General features: G+C 46.2%; 1 pseudogene; it reads left to right on the top strand.

Moving 5' to 3' along the window:
• Positions 1-468: 468 nt before the first annotated feature.
• On the top strand, positions 469-12,993 carry LOC120305136 (annotated as a pseudogene).
• Positions 12,994-19,464: the final 6,471 nt, after the last annotated feature.

Here is a 19,464-nt window from a genome sequence, read left to right as displayed (position 1 = left end):
ATGGGCACTTCTGGATTGTTTCATTATTGTATTAATAGGATGTAGCTGACAACCATTTATGACCACAAAGAAGCAGGAACTTCATGACCCTTAGGGCGTAGCACTTGGCTAAACCGCTGAGCCTAAGTAGTGCCAAGCTTCCCTGTTTGAGGAGTTATTTGGCACCCCTCCCCCCAGAAAAAAAACTGGCTGGAACAATCTTCACCGGCCCTCAAGGGTGGTGCACTTTCTCGTTGGCTATTGTATGTAATCTCCCCCCCTTTGGCTTAGTTGCAGCAAGAGGGATAATGAGTTCACTCTTGGGAGACCTGAACTAAAAGGTTTGGGATAGATTGTCATGGACCACTCTTTAGGGTAGAGATAGAACGAGCGTGTTTTTCAGCCTTGTCACTAGATGGCGCGCTACAAAGAAGCAACAGTCGGGGCTAGAAAACAGTGAATACAGTTCAGTAGCGGCATTGCTAGTCTACTGGAGGGCTAGGGGCGGAGAAGGAACGAGTTGGAACGATAGAGGATTGGCTTGCTAGAGAGAATTTGGGGGAAAGGGCAGAGGAACTTCCTCTTCCGGCTCACTTATGGGACTACGATGGCGTCGCTGGTGCTTCTTGTGCAACTTCGAGGGTCGAAGCGGCTCCTGGGAGGTGAGTGGAGGGCAGGTCGGAGGAGAAGCCGGGATCAAGTCGGGCTGTTTAGTTTCCTCGGCGATGTGGAAGCAGCGAAGGGGCAAAGCCGAAACATGGGTGATGCTGCATATTCTTTCTCTTCTCCAAATGATATTATCCTTCGGCTGCATGATATAAAACTGCTGCCTGTGATGTTCTGCTGGGAGATTTGGGAGATTTAAAAAGTCTTTGTTTCATATTTCTTAACCGCCCATCAACCTCCGTCTTGTGATGTTACTGACATGTTGTTTTCCTGGCAAGGGAGGAGTTTCATAGGCAAATGGATGCTTTAAACCTTCCGTAGGCTTTGGACACCATTTCATCTATTAGTGTCTCCACCTTTCCAAAATTAGATGAAACAAATTGAGTGAATCCATTTCTGAAACATTTTGAAGACTCAAACACACATAGATTTTCTACATACGTAAATTTATAGGTGTGTATTTAACTGTGCTTATATCTGTATCTATGTAAAGCTAAGTATTTTCAGGTAATTTTAATAACAGTTTGCAATGATAACAATTTCTGATTTACCCAAGCCAACAAGAGAATTTAAGGATTTCAAATATGAGTGGATATTTGAACTTCGATTTTGCTAGTCTTCTATGTGCCTAATGAAGCAGAATGAACGCTAGCGATTAAAGCAGCATTTTGATATGTTTGCTTTTTCATAGTAATATATGGATTTATTTTTTGCTCTTTTCACAGGTTCTGCAGCCATTCTTTAAACAATAATGATAATGATCCATTAATATGAATCTTATAGACAAAGAGGATGCCAAGAAGAGCACTCTGGAGAACAGAGAATGAAAAGCAGCATTAAAATGCAAAACAACCGAGCGGTCAAAATCTTTCCCACTTCCTCCTGAAAATGTTAAAACTCTTCTCTTTCCTCAGCAGTTGGAGGGAGGACAAAGGAAAGAATAACAGGAACAGAGTTTTCAGATGGAAAAATAGATCATGTGGAATTCAAAAAAATATTGCATGAAAAGGTAAAAAGATATAATTACCAAATTCAGAAAAAATGGGAAGTAGGTAGACATCAGTGGGAAAGAAAAGATCCTTTGGCTAGCCAAAGGCATTAATGAAAGCCTTTCAGGAAGGAAAGAGTGTCTTGAATCAAATCACCACCAGATAAGGGATTAGAAATATTTTTGGCCTCCTTGTGAATCCAAGAATATCAATGTTGAAAAAACCCCACAGTCTGCCTATTGTGGAAAAAAAAAACCAGATTGAAGATCACATGTTTGGAGTGTGGCAAAAGCGTTGTTCAGAACAGCATTCCATTGATTCAGGGAAGGACCAATGCAAGAGGAGCAGCGCTACCAGTGCTCCCAGTGTGACAAAAGATTTAGCATGCACACCAATCTGGTGAGACACAAGAGAACTCACACTGGAGAGAAACCCTTTGAATGTCCTAATCGTGTGAAGTGTTTGAGTAAGAATTCCAACCAAGTGATACACCAGAGGAGTCACACAGGAGAGAAACCATATGAGTGTCTGGATTGTGGGAAAGGTTTCAGTTGCAATTCTGACTTGGTGATACACCAGAGGACTCACATGGGAAAGAAACGATATGAGTGCCCGGATTGTGGGAAAAAATTGAGTGACAATTCCAGCCTGGTGAAACATCAGAGGACTCACACAGGAGAAAAACCATATGAGTGTCTGTATTGTGGGAAAAGTTTCAGCCAGAGTTCAAACCTGGTGATACACCAGAGGACTCACACAGGAGAAAAACCATATAAGTGTTCAGATTGTGGGAAAACTTTCCAGAATACTTCCAAGTTGCTGATACACCAGAGGATTCACACAGGAGAGAAACCATATGAGTGTCTGGATTGTGGGAAAGGTTTTAGTTACAATTCCAATCTGGTGATACACCAGAGGACTCACACAGGAGAAAAACCATATGAGTGCCCTGATTGTGGGAAAAAAATGAGTGACAATTCCAGGCTGGTGAAACACCAGAGGACTCACACAGGAGAGAAACCATATGAGTGTCTGTATTGTGGGAAAAGTTTCAGTCAGAGTTCAAACCTGGTGATACACCAGAGAACTCACACAGGAGAAAAACCATATGAGTGTTCAGATTGTGGCAAAAGTTTCAGTCGGAATTCCCATCTGATCAAACACCGGGGGACTCACACAGGAGAAAAACCATTAGAATGTTCCAATTGTGGGAAAACTTTCCAGCATAATTCTAAGCTGGTGAAACACCAGAGAACTCACACAGGAGAGAAGCCATTTGAGTGTCCAGATTGTGGGAAAAGTTTCATTTGAAATTCTGACTTATTGATACACCAGAGGACTCACACAGGAGAAAAACTATATGAGTGTCTCGAATGTGGAAAAAGTTTCAGTCGGAATTCCAGTCTGGTGATACACTGGAAGACTCACACAGGAGAAAAATTATATGAGTGTCCAGACTGGAAAAAGTTTCACTCGGAAATCTAAGCTGGTTATACACGAGAGAACTCACACAGGAGAAAAACCATATGAGTGTCTCGAATGTGGAAGATGCTTCATTCAGAATTTCTACCTGGTGAAACACCAGAGGACTCACACAATCTGGACAATCTGAGTGTCCAGATTGTGGGAAAAGTTTCATTTGAAATTCCGACTTATTGATACACCAGAGGACTCACACAGGAGAAAAGCCATATGAGTGTGTCGAATGTGGGAAAAGTTTCAGCTGGAATTCCAATTTGATGGTACACTGGAGGACTCACACAGGAGAAAAACCATATGAATGTCCGGATTGTGGGAAAGATTTCAGTCATAGGTCTAGCCTTATAAATCATGTAAGACTACATATAGGGGAGTAACCGTTCAAAGGCCCAGATTGCAGATAAGTGTTTAACACAAAATTCCTCCCTTATCACACACAGGAAATTCCACTGGAGGCAAATTTGTTGTGTGTTGAGAATCTTGAATTTCATTGCTTGTCTCTTATTAGAAGCCCAGCTGAACAATTAACCATTTAATTTCTTGTATAATTCTTTTTAGTGAAACTTGTTTTACTATCACACATGAGCGAGGAATAGAATAGAGTAGAATAGCAGAGTTTGAAGGGACTTTGTATGTCATCTAGTCCAAACCCCGCTCAAGCAGCAGACCGTATACTATTTCTAAGAAGTGGAAGTTGACTGTATTCTTGAAAGCCTCCAGTAATGCAGCAGTCACAACTTTTGAAGGCAAGGCAACTGGTTGATTGTTTTCACTGTCAGAAAATGTCTGCTGATTTCTAGGTTGAATCTCTCTTTGATCAGTTTCCATCCATTGTTCCTTGTGTGGCCTTCGGGTGCTTTGGAAGATAGGTTGTCCCTGTCCTCTATGTGACAGCCCCTCAAATATTGGAAGATTGCTATCATGTCACCCCTGGTCCTTCTTTTCACTAGACTAGCCATGCCTGATTCATGTAACCATTCTTCATGTATTTTAGCCTGCAAGACTCTGATCTGAGCTTCTTTTTCTTCCTTTGTTCTTCCTTTCTCTTTCTCTAACATGATCTGGGCTTCCTTTCTCTGGCCCAGTACAGTCCTTCCCTTTTCTTGTGGAAAAATAAAGCCTTAAAAAATATAAGACTTTTACGAAATTCCGAGGGTGAAAGAGAGATTTTTATTTTTCCGCAAAAGGTTCAGAAGTGATTTTAACAATCAACAAATTTCTGAACAAGGGGGAGGGTCTAAACCAGCGGTTCTCAACGTTTGTGTGACGGCAACCCCCGTCACACAAACGCTATGCGCATACGTGGCGCGCATGGGGGCGCTAACCCCCGTGCACGGCGCGCATGCGCCGCGCCGCCCCCGGAGGCGCGCTGCCCCCATGCACGGTGCGCATGCACAGCGCCACCCCCCGGAGGTGTGCCGCCACCCCCATGCGCAGCGCGCGTGCGCGGCACCGCCACCCCGGAGGCGCAGCACGCCCCCGGAGGGGACAAAATGGCGGATCGCCGCCTTTGGCGACCCCCGAAAAGAGGTCGATCGACCCCAAATGGGGTCGCGACCCATAGGTTGAGAACCGCTGGTCTAAACTAAAGCTTTATAGGTTTCTTTTTCTCAGGAACAAAGGAAGCATAGATGGAATCTTACATTGTATATGGAATCTACTTTGTGTAACATTCAGATAGGTTCTCACACGTTAGCTCCATTTCTCATGGGAATACAATGAAGGCAGTTTTTACTTTTATACAATGTTTCTAAATATGCATTAGGTCATTCACGTACTGTTAATACAGCTTTTGGCTAACACGGCTTTCTTTCAGAGATTATGCAGACACATGATTTTTGCTTTTTAGTGATTTTTCATTATTATTATTATACTTTATTCTTCTTTATTCTATGTTATTCTATTTCTTTCCCACTTTACTTTCATGGAGTTGAGTGTGTTGCTTAAAATATATAAATTATCGCAGACTTTTTCTTATTTCATTCTTGTAATAACACAGGAGCATCAGTGGTTTGTTCAAAGAACTGTAGTTTAATGTACAATATGAAACAACAATATTCAGGGAGCATACAGAATACAAGATAGTCAGTTATATTCAAACGGTTGAAGGGAGCAAGCAGGTTCCAACTGCCATTCTCCTCAGGCACAGTCTCTTAAAGGGAAACTACCCTGATATACTGTGCTGACTCATTCTCTATATATCACATCTGCTGGTCAGCTACTACATCATAATTACCTTGACAGAGCAGAATTGCTGTGCTGGGCCAGAGAAAGTGAGCTTGGATCTCTGTTAGGTATGTTTGAGTTATTTCTTCATATAATTAAAGCGGAATTATAAATATGTTTGTTGTGGGCATTTTTATTTATTAAGATAATGTATTTGTTGTTGTTAATTGCGAAGTCGTGTCCGACCCATCGCGACCCCATGGACAACGCTCCTCCAGGCCTTGCTGTCCTCTACCATCTCCTGGAGTCCATTTAAGCTCACACCTACTGCTTCAGTGACTTGATCCAGCCACCTCATTCTCTGTCGTCCCCTTCTTCTATTGCCCTCCATCTTTCCCAGCATTAGGCCCTTCTCCAGTGAGTCCTTCCTTCTCATTAGGTGGCCAAAGTATTTGAGTTTCAACTTCAGGATCTGGCCTTCTAAAGAGCAGTCGGGGTTGATCTCTTCTAGGACTGACCGGTTTGAACGCCTTGCAGTCCAAGGGACTCGCAGGAGTCTTCTCCAGCACCATAGTTCAAAGGGCTCAATTCTTTGGCGCTCAGCCTTTCTTATGGTCCAACTTTCACAGCCATACATTGCAACTGGGAAAACCATGGCCTGGACTATACGCACTTTTGTTGGCAGGGTGATGTCTCTGCTTTTTAGTATGCTGTCTAGATTTGCCATAGCTTTCCTCCCCAGGAGCAACCATTTTAATTTCTTGGCTGCAGTCCCCATCTGAGGTGATCTTGGAGCCCAGAAAAATAAAATCTGTCACTACCTCCATATGGCTCACCAACTCATGGTGACTCCACACGGTTTACAGCAATAAAACTGTAATACAGAAACCACTAAACCCCATATATTGCAAAGTGCAAAATGCAAAGCCACCACATTTAACATTGACTTGCACTGCAAGTACCGGGAACATCTAGCAAGGTTGACATATTGATGGTCTGGGAATTCTAAAAAGGTGATTCTTGCATTTGCTCAATTGAAGGCCTCCTGGCCTTATTAATTACATTCATTCCTGGTGATATTATTGTTCAAAACTGGTTATCTTTCTCCTTGCAAGGAGTTAAATTGGAGAAGTTAACCGCAGGATTAGCAGCATATAAATTTGATAAATAAATGCAAAGTCCTTCAGTGCCTCAAGCAACCTGCAGATGAACAGCCTCAGTGGGGCCATTTTTGAGATTCATCTCTTTTTCCTTTGATTTATTTAAAGTATGTAGCCACCCATTTTATAACAAACTGTGGCAGATCCCAAAGAATAATTAACAAAACCATATTAAAACCAAATGCATGAAATCAAAAACCTGATGCCAGTTCAGGCCGCTGATATGTAGGCCTCTCTTATCCCAGTACTTAGGGAAAAAGCTAAATCTTTATGGAAGACTAGGAGTATAAGGGTCTTCATGGGGAAGAGTGTTTCATAGGACAGGAATGGAAAAGGCTCACTTCCTGGCTCCTATCAGATGGCAATATTTAAGGGAAGGGGCTAGGAGAGTGCCCACCCTATCTGACCTGGTAGAACAGATAAGAGGCCAAAGTAAAAGTGGGGCAAGAATGACAGGTGCCCTGTTGGCTCAGTGGTTAGAATGCAATATGGCTGGCTGACTCTGCCCACAGCCTGGAATTCAATCGTGACAGGGCTCGAGGTTGACTCAGCCTTCCATCCTGAGTTGAGTAAAATGAGCCAGATTATTGGGGGCACTATGCTGACACTGTAAACTGCTTAATAGTGTTATAAGGCATTGTGGTATATAATTTTAAGTGCTAGTGCTATAATAAAGAAATGGCTATAAAGATGATGGCCAGCATCTTTAATTGCACCCTAAAAAACGAATCCAGTGCAGCTCACACGAGAAATACGTTATATGGGCAACCAAGTGGCCCCAATTTTTTATGTGCCCTGGTTCATTCTGGGCCAGATGAAGTTTCTGGTTGGTCCATTGGTCCAGTGCAGTAATCCAAACAGGAGGTGAACAAGGCATGAATGATCCACGTGCAAGGCCTCCCACTTGCCAAGCATCTGAATTTTGATCAAATGACAATGGGGATGCTGCAAGGTGAAAAATGGTCATGTCACTTTTTCAATGTCATTGTAACTTAAAATGGTCACTGAATGAAATGTTGTAAATCAAGGACTTCCAGTACATAATTGGATAGCATAGGATAGATGGCCTCCCCTAACAATTTCATGTAGATCAGTGGTTCTCAACCTGTGGGTCGGGACCCCATTTGGGGTCGAACGACCATTTCACGGGGGTCGCCAAACAAGGCTGTCCGCCATTTTTTTCCCCTTTTCTTTGGCCACGCCCCTGGCACCCAGTGATGTATAAGTGGTTGGGGGTCACCACAACATGGGGAACTGTATTATGGGGTCGCGGCATTAGAAAGGTTGAGAACCACTGATGTAGATGTTAAAAAGGAGAAGCATTACGCTTGAGCCCCGCAGCACCCCAAATTGCAGGGGCCTAGGACTCTGCCCCTCTTCTACCAACACCCACTGGAATCGGCCATGGAGGTAGAAGTAGAACCACCATAATGAAGTGCCTCCTTTTTCCAATTCCGAAAGCTGGTCCAGAAGGATAGGATGGTCGATGGTATTGAAACTTGACGAGAAGTCTACGAGGGATAAAATGGTTGCACCCCGTCTATCCCAAGTCCTCCAAAAGTCCATGTGCATTGCAACCAATGCCGGTTTGGTGTTTGCCCCTATATCACATATACCAGACATGTCAAACACAAGGCCTGGGGGCCGGATGAGGCCCGCAAAGTAGTTTCATGTGGCCTGCGAAGCCATCCTGGAAACAGTGAGGGAACGCCCCTGCTGCCTTGGCCCTGGCCCAGGCCATCTGGGAGCCAATGTACAATTTTGTGGTGGCCATCTATGCTGAAACGCATTCAGTCTTAGCTCCAGAACTGGAGCTGTCTAGAAACAGCAAGGAACCAGCCCCTGCAATGTTGGCCCCGCCCCCTGTGTGCATGCTTAAATCATTAATATTCTTTCTTTATATTCCCTATTGCCATTGCAAATTTACCTCCCACCTTTTCCTCTGAAGTGTCGAAAGTGAATATATTATCTTCATCCTTGATTACATGTCCCATTATTCAAATTCTATCGCCTTCTGCCCTTATTTACAAATTGCCTTTTATGGATACTAGTTTCTAGGGGCTGTCTTTTCAATAACTAACATATCAGCAAATTCTGGTTAAGATCTATGCTTAGCAGAGCAAGCCCTCTGAAAACTGAAAACTTTATGGGAAAGATATGACAATAAAAATCTTACAATTACATGGTTTTCATAAAGATCTGCACCCTTGAACTGATACTTTCTTGGAGCACTTTTGGATTTTATCACAGCATGCAGGGCAGGAATCTTTAGCCCAGCTTTCTGCAAACTGGTTTCCTCCAAGTGTTTTGCTGCTGGGGAGTAATAAGGCGGAAAGGTAACAAGGTTGGGAATTGGGAAGGCTGCTCTGAGCCATTATGCCATCTAGTAAGATTTAGACTCCCCAATAGATTGTATCTACCTCCTGTCTTAGGTGGGGGTCAGAACCAATGCCAGTGGGCACTTCTGGATTGTTCCCATGTTTCATTATTGTATTAATACAGTGTTTCCCAAACTTGACAATTTTAAGGCATGTGGACTTCAACTCCCAGAATTCCACAGCCAGCAACCAATTTTAAGGCATGTGGACTTCAACTCCCAGAATTCCACAGCCAGCGTTGCCAAGTTTGGGAAACACTGTATTAATAGGATGTAGCTGACAACCATTTATGACCACACAAAGAAGCAGGAACTTCATGAACCTTAGGGCACAGCACTTGGCTAAACCGCTGAGCCTAAGTAGTGCCAAGCTTCCCTCTTTGAGGAGTTATTTGGCACCCCTCCCCCCAGAAAAAAACTGGCTGGAACAATCTTCACCTGCCCTCAAGGGTGGTGCACTTTCTCGTTAGCTATTGTACGTAATCTCCCCCCTAGGCTGATTTCCTTTGGCTTAGTTGCAGCAAGAGGGATAATGAGTTCACTCTTGGGAGACCTGAAAGAAAAGGTTTGGGATAGATTGTCATGGATAAAAGCTATTCATGTACTCGGTGGGAGTCGAATCCGACTTGGTGGCACATAAGGAACCACGGAATCCATGAAAACATCATGTAACAGCTTTAGGGTAGAGATAGGACGAGCGTGTTTTTCAGCCTTGTCACTAGATGGCGCGCTACAAAGAAGCAACAGGCGGGGCTAGAAAACAATGAATACAGTTCAGTAGCGGCATTGCTAGTCTACTGGAGGGCTAGAGGCGGAGAAGGAACGAGTTGAAACGATAGAGGATTGGCTTGCTAGAGAGAATTTGGGGGAAAGGGCAGAGGAACTTCCTCTTCCGGCTCACTTATGCGACGACGATGGCCTCGGTGGTGCTTCTTGTGCAGTTTCGAGGGTCGAAGCGGCTCCTGGGAGGTGAGTGGAGGGCAGGTCGGAGGAGAAGCCGGGATCAAGTCGGGCTGTTTAGTTTCCTCGGCGATGTGGAAGCAGCGAAGGGGCAAAGCCGAAACATGGGTGATGCTGCATATTCTTTCTCTTCTCCAAATGATATTATCCTGCGGCTGCATGATATAAAACTGCTGCCTGTGATGTTCTGCTGGGAGATTTGGGAGATTTAAAAAGTCTTTGTTTCATATTTCTTAACCGCCCATCAACCTCCGTCTTGCGATGTTACTGACATGTTGTTTTCCTGGCAAGGGAGGAGTTTCATAGGCAAATGGATGCTTTAAACCTTCCGTAGGCTTTGGACACCATTTCATCTATTAGTGTCTCCACCTTTCCAAAATTAGATGAAACAAATTGAGTGAATCCATTTCTGAAACATTTTGAAGACTCAAACACACATAGATTTTCTACATACATAAATTTATAGGTGTGTATTTGACTGTGCTATACCTGTATTTATGTAAAACTAAGTATTTTCAGGTAATTTTAATAACAGTTTATAATGATAACAATTTCTGATTTACCCAAGCCAACAAGAGAATTTAATGATTTCAAATATGAGTGGATATTTGAACTTCGATTTTGCTAGTCTTCTATTTGCCTAATGAAGCAGAATGAACGCTAGCAGTTAAAGCAGCATTTTGATATGTTTGCTTTTTCATAGTAATATATGGATTTATTTTTTGCTCTTTTCACAGGTTCTGCAGCCATTCTTTAAACAATAATGATAATCCATTAATATGAATCTTATAGACAAAGAGGATGCCAAGAAGAGCACTCTGGAGAACAGAGAATGAAAAGCAGCATTAAAATGCAAAACAACCCATCAGTCAAAATCTTTCCCACTTCCTCCTGAAAATCATAATTACCTTGACAGAGCACTCTTTCCTCAGCAGTTGGAGGGAGGACAAAGGAAAGAATAATAGGAACAGAGTTTTCAGGTGGAAAAATAGATTATGTGGAATGCAAGAAAATATTGCATGAAATTCAGAAAAAATGGGAAGTAGGTAGACATCAGTGGGAAAGAAAAGATCCTTTGGCTAGCCAAAGGCATTAATGAAAACCTTTCAGGAAGGAAAGAGTGTCTTGAATCAAAGCACCATCAGATAAGGGATCAGAAATATTTTTGGCCTCCTTGTGAATCCAAGAATATCAGTGCTGAAAAAACCTCACAGTCTGCCTGTTGTGGAAAAAAAAAGCCAATTGCACATCACATGTTTGGAGTGTGGCAAAAGCGTTGCTCAGAACAGCATTTCATTGATTCATGGAAGGACTGAGGCAGGAGAGAACTCACACTGGAGAGAAACACTTTGAGTGTCCTCTTTGTGGGAAAAGTTTCATATGGAATTCTGACCTGGTGACACACCAGAGGACTCACACAGGAGAGAAACCATATGAGTGTCTGGATTGTGGGAAAGGTTTCAGTTATAATTCTGAATTGGTGAAACACCAGAGGACTCACACAGGAGAGAAACCATATGAGTGTCTTTATTGTGGAAAAAGTTTCAGTCAGAATTCAAACCTGGTGATACACCAGAGGACTCACACAGGAGAAAAACCATATGAGTGTCCAGATTGTGGGAAAGGTTTCGGTCACAAATCCCAACTGGTGAAACATCTGACGATGCACATGGCACAGAAACCGCATGAGTGTTCAGATTGTGGGAAAGGTTTCAGTTGCAATTCTGATCTGGTGGTACATCACAGGACTCACACAGGAGAAAAACCGTATGAGTGCCCCATTTGTGGAAAAAATTTCAGTCAGAATTCCAGCCTCATAGAGCACCAGAGAACTCACACAGGAGAGAAACCATATAAGTGTCCAAATTGTGGGAAAGGTTTCAAGCATAATTCCAAGGTGGTGATACACCAGAGGATTCACACGGGAGAGAAACCATATGAATGTCAGGAATGTGGGAAACGTTTCAGTCAGACTTCCCATCTGATGAAACACCGGAGGACTCACACAGGAGAAAAACCATATGAATGTCTGGATTGTGGGAAATGTTTCAGTCAGAAATCCATCCTGATGAAACACCAAAAGACTCACACGGGAGAAAAACTATCTGAGTGTCCAGATTGTGGGAAATGTTTCAAGCATAATTCCAAGCTGGTAATACACCGGAGGATGCACACAGGAGAGAAACCATATGAGTGTCTGTATTGTGGGAAAAGTTTCAGGCAGAATTACAAGCTGGTGATACACCGGAGGACTCACACAGGTGAGAAACCATACGAGTGTCCGCATTGTGGGAAAAGTTTCAACCGGAATTGCAACCTGGTAAGACACAAGATGACTCACACAGGAGAAAAACCATATGAGTGTCCAGATTGTGGGAAAAGATTCATCCGGAATTCCGAACTGGTAATACATAGGAGGATTCACACAGGAGAAAAACCATATGAGTGTTCAGATTGTGGGAAACGTTTTGGTCAGAATTCCCACCTGGTGAAACATCTGATGATTCACACAGGAGAGAAACCATATGAGTGTTTGTATTGTGGGAAAAGTTTCATTCAGAATTCAAACCTGGTGATACACCAGAGGACTCACACAGGAGAAAAACCATATAAGTGTCCAGATTGTGGGAAAAGTTTCAGGCTTAATTACAGGTTGGTGATACACCAAAGGATTCACACGGGAGAGAAACCATATGAGTGTCCAGATTGTGGGAAAAGATTCATCTGGGATTCCAACCTGGTAATACACCAGAGGACTCACACAGGAGAAAAACCATATGAGTGTCCAGATTGTGGGAAAAGATTCATCCGGAATTCCACCCTTGTAATACATAGGAGGACTCACACAGGAGAAAAACCATATGAGTGTCCAGATTGTGGGAAAAATTTCAGTCAGAATTCCAGCCTCATAGTCCACCAGTGGACTCACACGGGACAGAAAGCATATGAATGCCCAGATTGTGGGAGAGATTTCAGTAGTAGGTATAGACTTATAAATCATGTAAAGATACACATAGGAGAGTAACCGTTCAAATGCCCAGGTTATGGACAGTGTTTTGCAGAAAATTCCTCTCTTATTATAGAAGAAATTCCACATGAGGAAAAAATTGATCTTGTATTTTGTTTCTTGTCTCTTACTGGAAGCCTAGCTGAGAAATTATTAATTTCTTGCATGATTCTTTTTAGTCAAGCGTGTTTTATTAAACATGAGGGAAGAGATCTGAGCTTCTTTTGTCTAGCCCAGTGAAATCGTTCGCTTTCACGGAGCCATGGTGAACTGTTGTGCTGGACCAGAGAAATCGGGCTTAGATATGTATTAGGTATCTTTGCCACCTTGAATTATTTTTACATATAATAAGCATGGGGCATGCATCAATATTTGTTAAGAAAATGTTATGTATCCCAACTAATGGTGACTCCACACCATTTACAGCAGTGCTTCTCAAATAGTGGGGCGCGCCCCCCAGGGGGGGCGCGAGGCTCCGTAAAGGGGGGCTCGTTTGACCTCGGCAAATACTGTCATATTGGATTTCTAGATCGGATCATCCGACTCACTCGCAAGCGGCAGCCCGACGCGGAGGACAACATGACCGCCAACGCACATGACACATGCAAAGGACCCGATTGGATAGACATGATGCTCTATCCTGATTGGCCAAACCCGCCCGTGTGACTTTTAGACCCGGAAATCGGTCCTCTGTACAGAAAAAAATTTTTTACAGTCGCGCGGGGGGCGCGAAATGTTTTCTTCTTCCTAGGGGGGCATGACAGAAAATAATTGAGAAGCACTGATTTACAGCAATAAGGCCCATATATTGCAAATGGCAAAATGTAAAACCTCCACGGTTAACATTTACTTGCCCTATCAACACAGGATGCTTCAAGCAAGACTGATGGGATTTTGATTTCTGGGAGTCCCAAAAAGGTGATTCTTGCTTTTTTTCAATGTAGGAGTTAACCAGGCCCCCTGGCCTTACTAACTACCCATTGGGAACCCCATGTTAATACAACATATCTTATGTGTGGCCAGAATTTGAAAACAATGTTTAATACGGCAGAGTACTTGAGTAAAATGGTTTGGCTGAGATCAGCATATGTGGGACTGATTGGGGTAGATTTTAGGAGTGATATTGAAATATAATTCTATCTTATTTCGCTATCTATCAAATTGTTGTATTTTACTCCAATTTCATTTTGTTTTCATATCAATAATTGATGTTTGGAATTCTGTATTCTGATATGGCCTATGGACTAATCAATAAATGTAGGGCAGGGCCTGCAATGGAAAAGGCTCACTTCGTAGCTCCTATTAGATGGCAATATTTAAAGGAAGGGGCTAGGAGTGCGGACCCCTATTTGACCTTGTAGAACAGATAAATGCAAAAATAAAGGTGGGACAAGGTCGAGGTTGACTCAATCCCTGCGAGATCAGTAAAATGAGGACCCAGTTTGTTGGGTGCAATATGCTGACTCTGGAAATTGAGAGTGCTGTAAAGCACTGTGGGGTGGTATATATGTCTAAGAGCTATTGCTATGATAAATAGGTTTAAAGTTGATGACCAGCATCTTGAATTGCATCTTAAAAAAATAAATCTAGGGCAACATGCACCACAAAGATTTACATGAGCAACCTAGGACCCCCGATTACTGTGTGCGCTGCTGCGTTCTGGACCTGTTGAACTTTCTGGGTGGTCCAGTGCAGTGATCGAAACAGGAGGTGACCGAGGCACGAGTGACCCATGTGCAAGGCCTCCCTGTCTAGGAAAGGGCAGGATTGATGCAATCTGTCAGAATATCCGATGTCGTCCGTAGTGCGAAGGCAAAGAAGACCGGCACACACTGACACCCAACAAGCACTTTATTATGCAGGTGAGACAAAGTCAGCAATGGTGTTAGTTACCTCCCACCGCCATATATTGGCGTGCTCCACCCTTTGGGTCCGCCCCCGGTTCCAAACCACCATCCGCTTCAAATGAATAAATGCTCCACCCTTTCCCTGTGCTTTCCCCGACGGAACTCCGCCCCCGCCCCCCGTTGTCCGTGCGCCCGAACTGCGCGTCAGTTGCCCGCCGCCAATCTTACCCTGCCTACTGTCCCGGTTGCGAAAGGATAACCCCCCACCCCCCTTTGCTGGGTCCGGCCGCCGGAGTGCAGTCCTTTCGGCCCCAGATGGCCCGTCCATCGCCCTCCCTTCCGTAAAGCGCAGCTGGCATCCATGGTCCTCCGACCCCGTCGGTGACTGGCTTCCCTTAGGCTTCGCTGGCGTCTGTGGCGCAGCCCGCGGAGATGTCTGCTCAGTTGACGTTCGGCTGGTGCAGTCATGGGGCGTGGTGGAGCAATGCTCAGCTGTTTCCCGGGTTGGTAGGTCGTTATCCGTGCTCCCCCGTCCCCGTTCGTATGGCAAGCCTTTAGGGGCTTGACATGCGGCCCCCTTTACCACGTGTCCCCCTGGAAAAGAAAGGGAAGGGGTTGAATGTACCATGTTACATCTGTCTCGCCCTGGCTTCCCCGGGCACTTACGGTGAAACGTTCGGATTAGGTTAGGTGCGTTTATATCCTCCTCTCCCACCCAGGTTGCGTCCGACAACGGGTATCCTTTCCATCGAAGGAGGTATTGGGTCTTACCATAGCGCCTACGTGAGTCTAAGACTTCCTGCACTTCATAATGGGACCCCGAGACCGGCCCGGGTGCTCTGTCAGCGTAGGGACTTTTATGTGCAGGTTTGAGCAGGCTACTATGGAACACGGGATGAACTTTGCCTAGAGAGGCGGGTAGCCGTAATTGAACCGTCACCGGGTTGACTACTTTGAGGATCTGGAAGGGACCCACATATTTCGGCCCCAGTTTTTTGCATGGCACCTGCAAGCGTAAATACTTGGTGGCTAAATATACCCAGTCTCCCACCTGGAACGGTTTGTGCTCTGCTCGTCTTTTGTCGGCTTGGAGTTTGGCAGCGGCCTCGGCCTTTCTCCGTGGTTCCTTCACCCGGTCCCACAACCCTGTGATCTGGGCGTACCATGTTTGAGGGGTCTGGCCGCTAGCTACCTCTGGTGACAGGTTGGGAATGGGGTTAAACTCCATCCCATATACTATCTTAAACGGGGTATATCCCGTACTGTTGTGGACAGTGTTATTATACGCCACTTCAGCAAACGGCAAGAGGTCCACCCAGTCCGTTTGCTGAAATGACACATAACTCCGGAGGTATCTTTCCACCATGGCATTTGCCCTTTCTGCCGCCCCGTTGGTGCTCGGATGATACGCTGAACTCAACGCCTGTGAGGACCCTAGCGTACGAACGAACTCCCTCCAGAATCTCGCGGTGAATTGCACCCCTCTATCCGACACAATTCTTCTGGGTATGCCATGGAATCGGTAAACGTGTTGAATAAACAACCGTGACAACCGCCGCGCTGATGGCAGGCCCTTGCATGGGATAAAATGCGCCTGTTTGGAGAAGAGATCTATCACGGTCCATATCACGTTGTAGCCCCGGTTGCCAGGCAGGTCTACAATAAAATCCATGGCGATCTCTTCCCACAGCCGGGATGGATCAGCCACTGGTTGTAACAACCCTATGGGTTTCCCTACTCGGGGTTTGGCACTGGCGCATACGTGGCATCCTCTGACATACCGTTCCACATCTACCTTCAGGTTGGGCCACCAGAATTGTCGTCGTAATAGATGTAGGGTCTTTATAAACCCAAAATGGCCCGCTTGTTTTGCGTCATGGCATTGTTGGAGTACGGCTAAGCGTAGCTTCTCGGGCACATATATCTTACCGCCTTTCCATGCCACACCGTCCCGAGTTGTCAAGCACCCTGAATGCTTATTCGCCCATGTATCCGTCGGCAGGGCAGCTCTAATAGCCGCTAGGTCACTTACCTGAGACCTGTGACTTACAGTCTTAGCGGTATCATGCCGCGGAGGCGGCACTAGTGCTTGTATGACCTCCTGCCGCTTGCTATGGTACTGCGGCATCCGCGACAATGCGTCGGCCAGAAAGTTTTTTCCTCCCGGCACATACCTCAGTGTGAACCGAAACCGGTTGAAATATTGGGCCCACCGGACATGTTTGGGGGCTAAGCGCCTCGGGGTCTGTAGCGCCTCTAAATTCTTGTGGTCTGTCCACACCTCAAACGGCTGCTTGGCCCCTTCTAACAAATGCCTCCATGTCGCTAGAGCCCAGCGGATCGCGAAGGCCTCCTTCTCCCAGACGGTCCAGCTACGCTCAGCCGTCGTGAACTTCCGCGAGGTATAGGCACATGGCTGCAATGCTCCCCCACTGTTCTTCTGCAACAGCACTGCCCCCACTGCCACATCACTTGCGTCCACCTGTACTACGAATGGAGCACTCTGGTCTGGGTGGCGCAATACGGGCTCTTTGGCAAATAACGTTTTCAGCGTCTCAAATGCCTTTTGGCAACTCAGAGTCCACTCTATTCGTTGGCTCGGGCGAGGTCTCATCGCCAGGTGTCTTGTCCGTAGCAGTTCCGTGAGGGGATGCACCACGGTGGCAAATAACGGAATGAACTGGCGATAAAAATTCGCGAATCCGAGAAAACTTTGCAGTTGGCGTCTCGTCTGGGGCGCTTGCCATTCCTGTACTGCTTGCACCTTGCTCGGGTCCATTTCTACCCCGCTCCCCGATATACGGTAGCCCAGGTAATCTAATCGCTCCCGGTGGAACTCGCACTTAGACAACTTTACATAAAGCTGTGCCTCCAATAACTTCCGTAGCACCTGCCTCACCAGACTGACATGCTCCTCCCTTGTTGCGGTGTATATTAGAATATCATCTAGGTACACGAGTACCCCGCGGTATAGGTGTTCATGCAATACCTGATTGATCAACTGCATGAACACCGCCGGGGCCCCCCGTAACCCGAACGGCATGACGCGAAACTGGAAGCTACCCAACGGACAGTTAAATGCCGTTTTCCACTCGTCGCCAGCCTTGATTCGTACTCTATAGTAAGCCTCCCGTAAGTCCAATTTGGTAAATATACGTCCCGTTCCCAGGTGCGCTAACAAATCCTTCATTAGGGGGAGGGGGTATACATGCTCAACACATACTGCATTTAACCCTCGGAAATCAACACATAAGCGCAACGACCCATCCTTTTTTTCCTTGAACAGTACGGGGGCCGCTATTCGTGACCTAGCAGGCTGGATGAACCCCCGCGCCAAATTCTGGTCAATATATCTACGGAGTTCCTGCACCTCTGGTGATGTCATAGTGTACATCCTTGGTTTCGGGAGTTTAACCCCCGGCAATAACTCTATGGCGCAATCCGTTGACCGGTGAGGGGGCAGGTGATTACACTCCTCCTCGCTGAAGACCATTGCTAAATCCCTGTATTCCTCAGGGTATGTTACTTCCCCCTCCACCTCCTGGAGTTGCGCCGTCACCTCCGGAACCTCAGGAAACTGGCCTCCATTACTGCCAGTCTCTGGCATTGGGCCCCTCCCCAGACGCACCTTACGGGACCCTCCCTCCCACCAGATGGTTGGGGTCCATTTGTCCAGCCAGGACAACCCTAATATGACAGTCTCCGTCAAAGTGGGCACCACAATGAATCGCAAGACCTCCCAATGATCTCCTAGGTCCATGCGTACCCGGTCCGTCACGTGGGTTGCTGGGACTCCTCCCAACAGGGACCCATCCACCTGTTCGAACCGTATTGGTTGCGGTAATGGATGTATCCGGAACCCACTATCCACCGCTACCTTCCTACTCATCAGACACCGCGTGCACCCCGTATCGATCAAGGCTTGACACTCCTTCTGCACCCCTGTTACCGGACTCGTGAGAACTATAGGGAGGATAAATGGATTAATAGGGTCACTCACCATTCGATCGGCCAATACGTCGTCAGGGTTGTCCTCCTCGTCTCCCAGCTGGTACCGTGCCATAACCGTAGACTCCGCCATGACCGGAGACCCCTTGTTCGCCCCTGGGGTTGGCTGTTGAATAGTCGCCCTCGAACTTTCCGTCGTCTTCTTTACGGGCGTGGCTCTACCAATGGTTGCGCCCTTACGGGGGCTGGGTGCTGGGCAGTCGGCTGCTCGATGGCCCGGTTGGTCGCAGCGGAAACATCGGAAGCCGCCTTCTTTTGACGCTCCGGGTGGTTTTGGCGTTATCCGCTGTTGGTCCTGGCTTCCCTCACGAGGCTTCTCTCCGAGACGCCGCGGCCGCGGGACGTCCCCAATCCCTCGATATACCGCCTTAAGGCCTGCCTCGAGTTCGACCACCACCCTAAACCAGTCTCTCAATCTGTTGGCCACACCCCGGTACACGCAGGCTTGCCGTAGGTCATAGTCTAGGCCTGCTCTGAATTGGTGTACCAACATCCGCTCCGGCCATGAAGACTGCACTCGGCCGGCTAACTTCCGGAACTCTCGTACGTATTCGACGACCGGGCGGTTCCCCTGGTGAAGCGCCAGCAGGTCTGCCTCGGCCCTCTGCGCCCGGGTGGGATCCTCAAACCTCCCATGCAGCGCGTCCAAGAACAGCCCCGCAGTCCCCAACTCTCGGGCATGGTCGCTGTACAGGTCGGCTGCCCATGCAGCCGCCTCCCCGCGTAAGGCGGCGGTAATGGCGCCGACCATAGCCCACTGGGATACATACAGCTGTGCAAACTGGTCCAGATGACTTATGGCCTGGCCTAAGAACATTGCCAGGTG

The sequence above is a fragment of the Crotalus tigris genome, unplaced genomic scaffold (genome assembly GCF_016545835.1).
Source record: "Crotalus tigris isolate CLP2741 ecotype Arizona unplaced genomic scaffold, ASM1654583v1 scf7180000017666.379230911805:20528666, whole genome shotgun sequence".
NCBI classification, from domain to species: Eukaryota; Metazoa; Chordata; class Lepidosauria; order Squamata; family Viperidae; genus Crotalus; species Crotalus tigris.
Note: the sequence above shows the minus strand (reverse complement) of the source record. Positions and strands in the feature narration are given on the sequence as shown.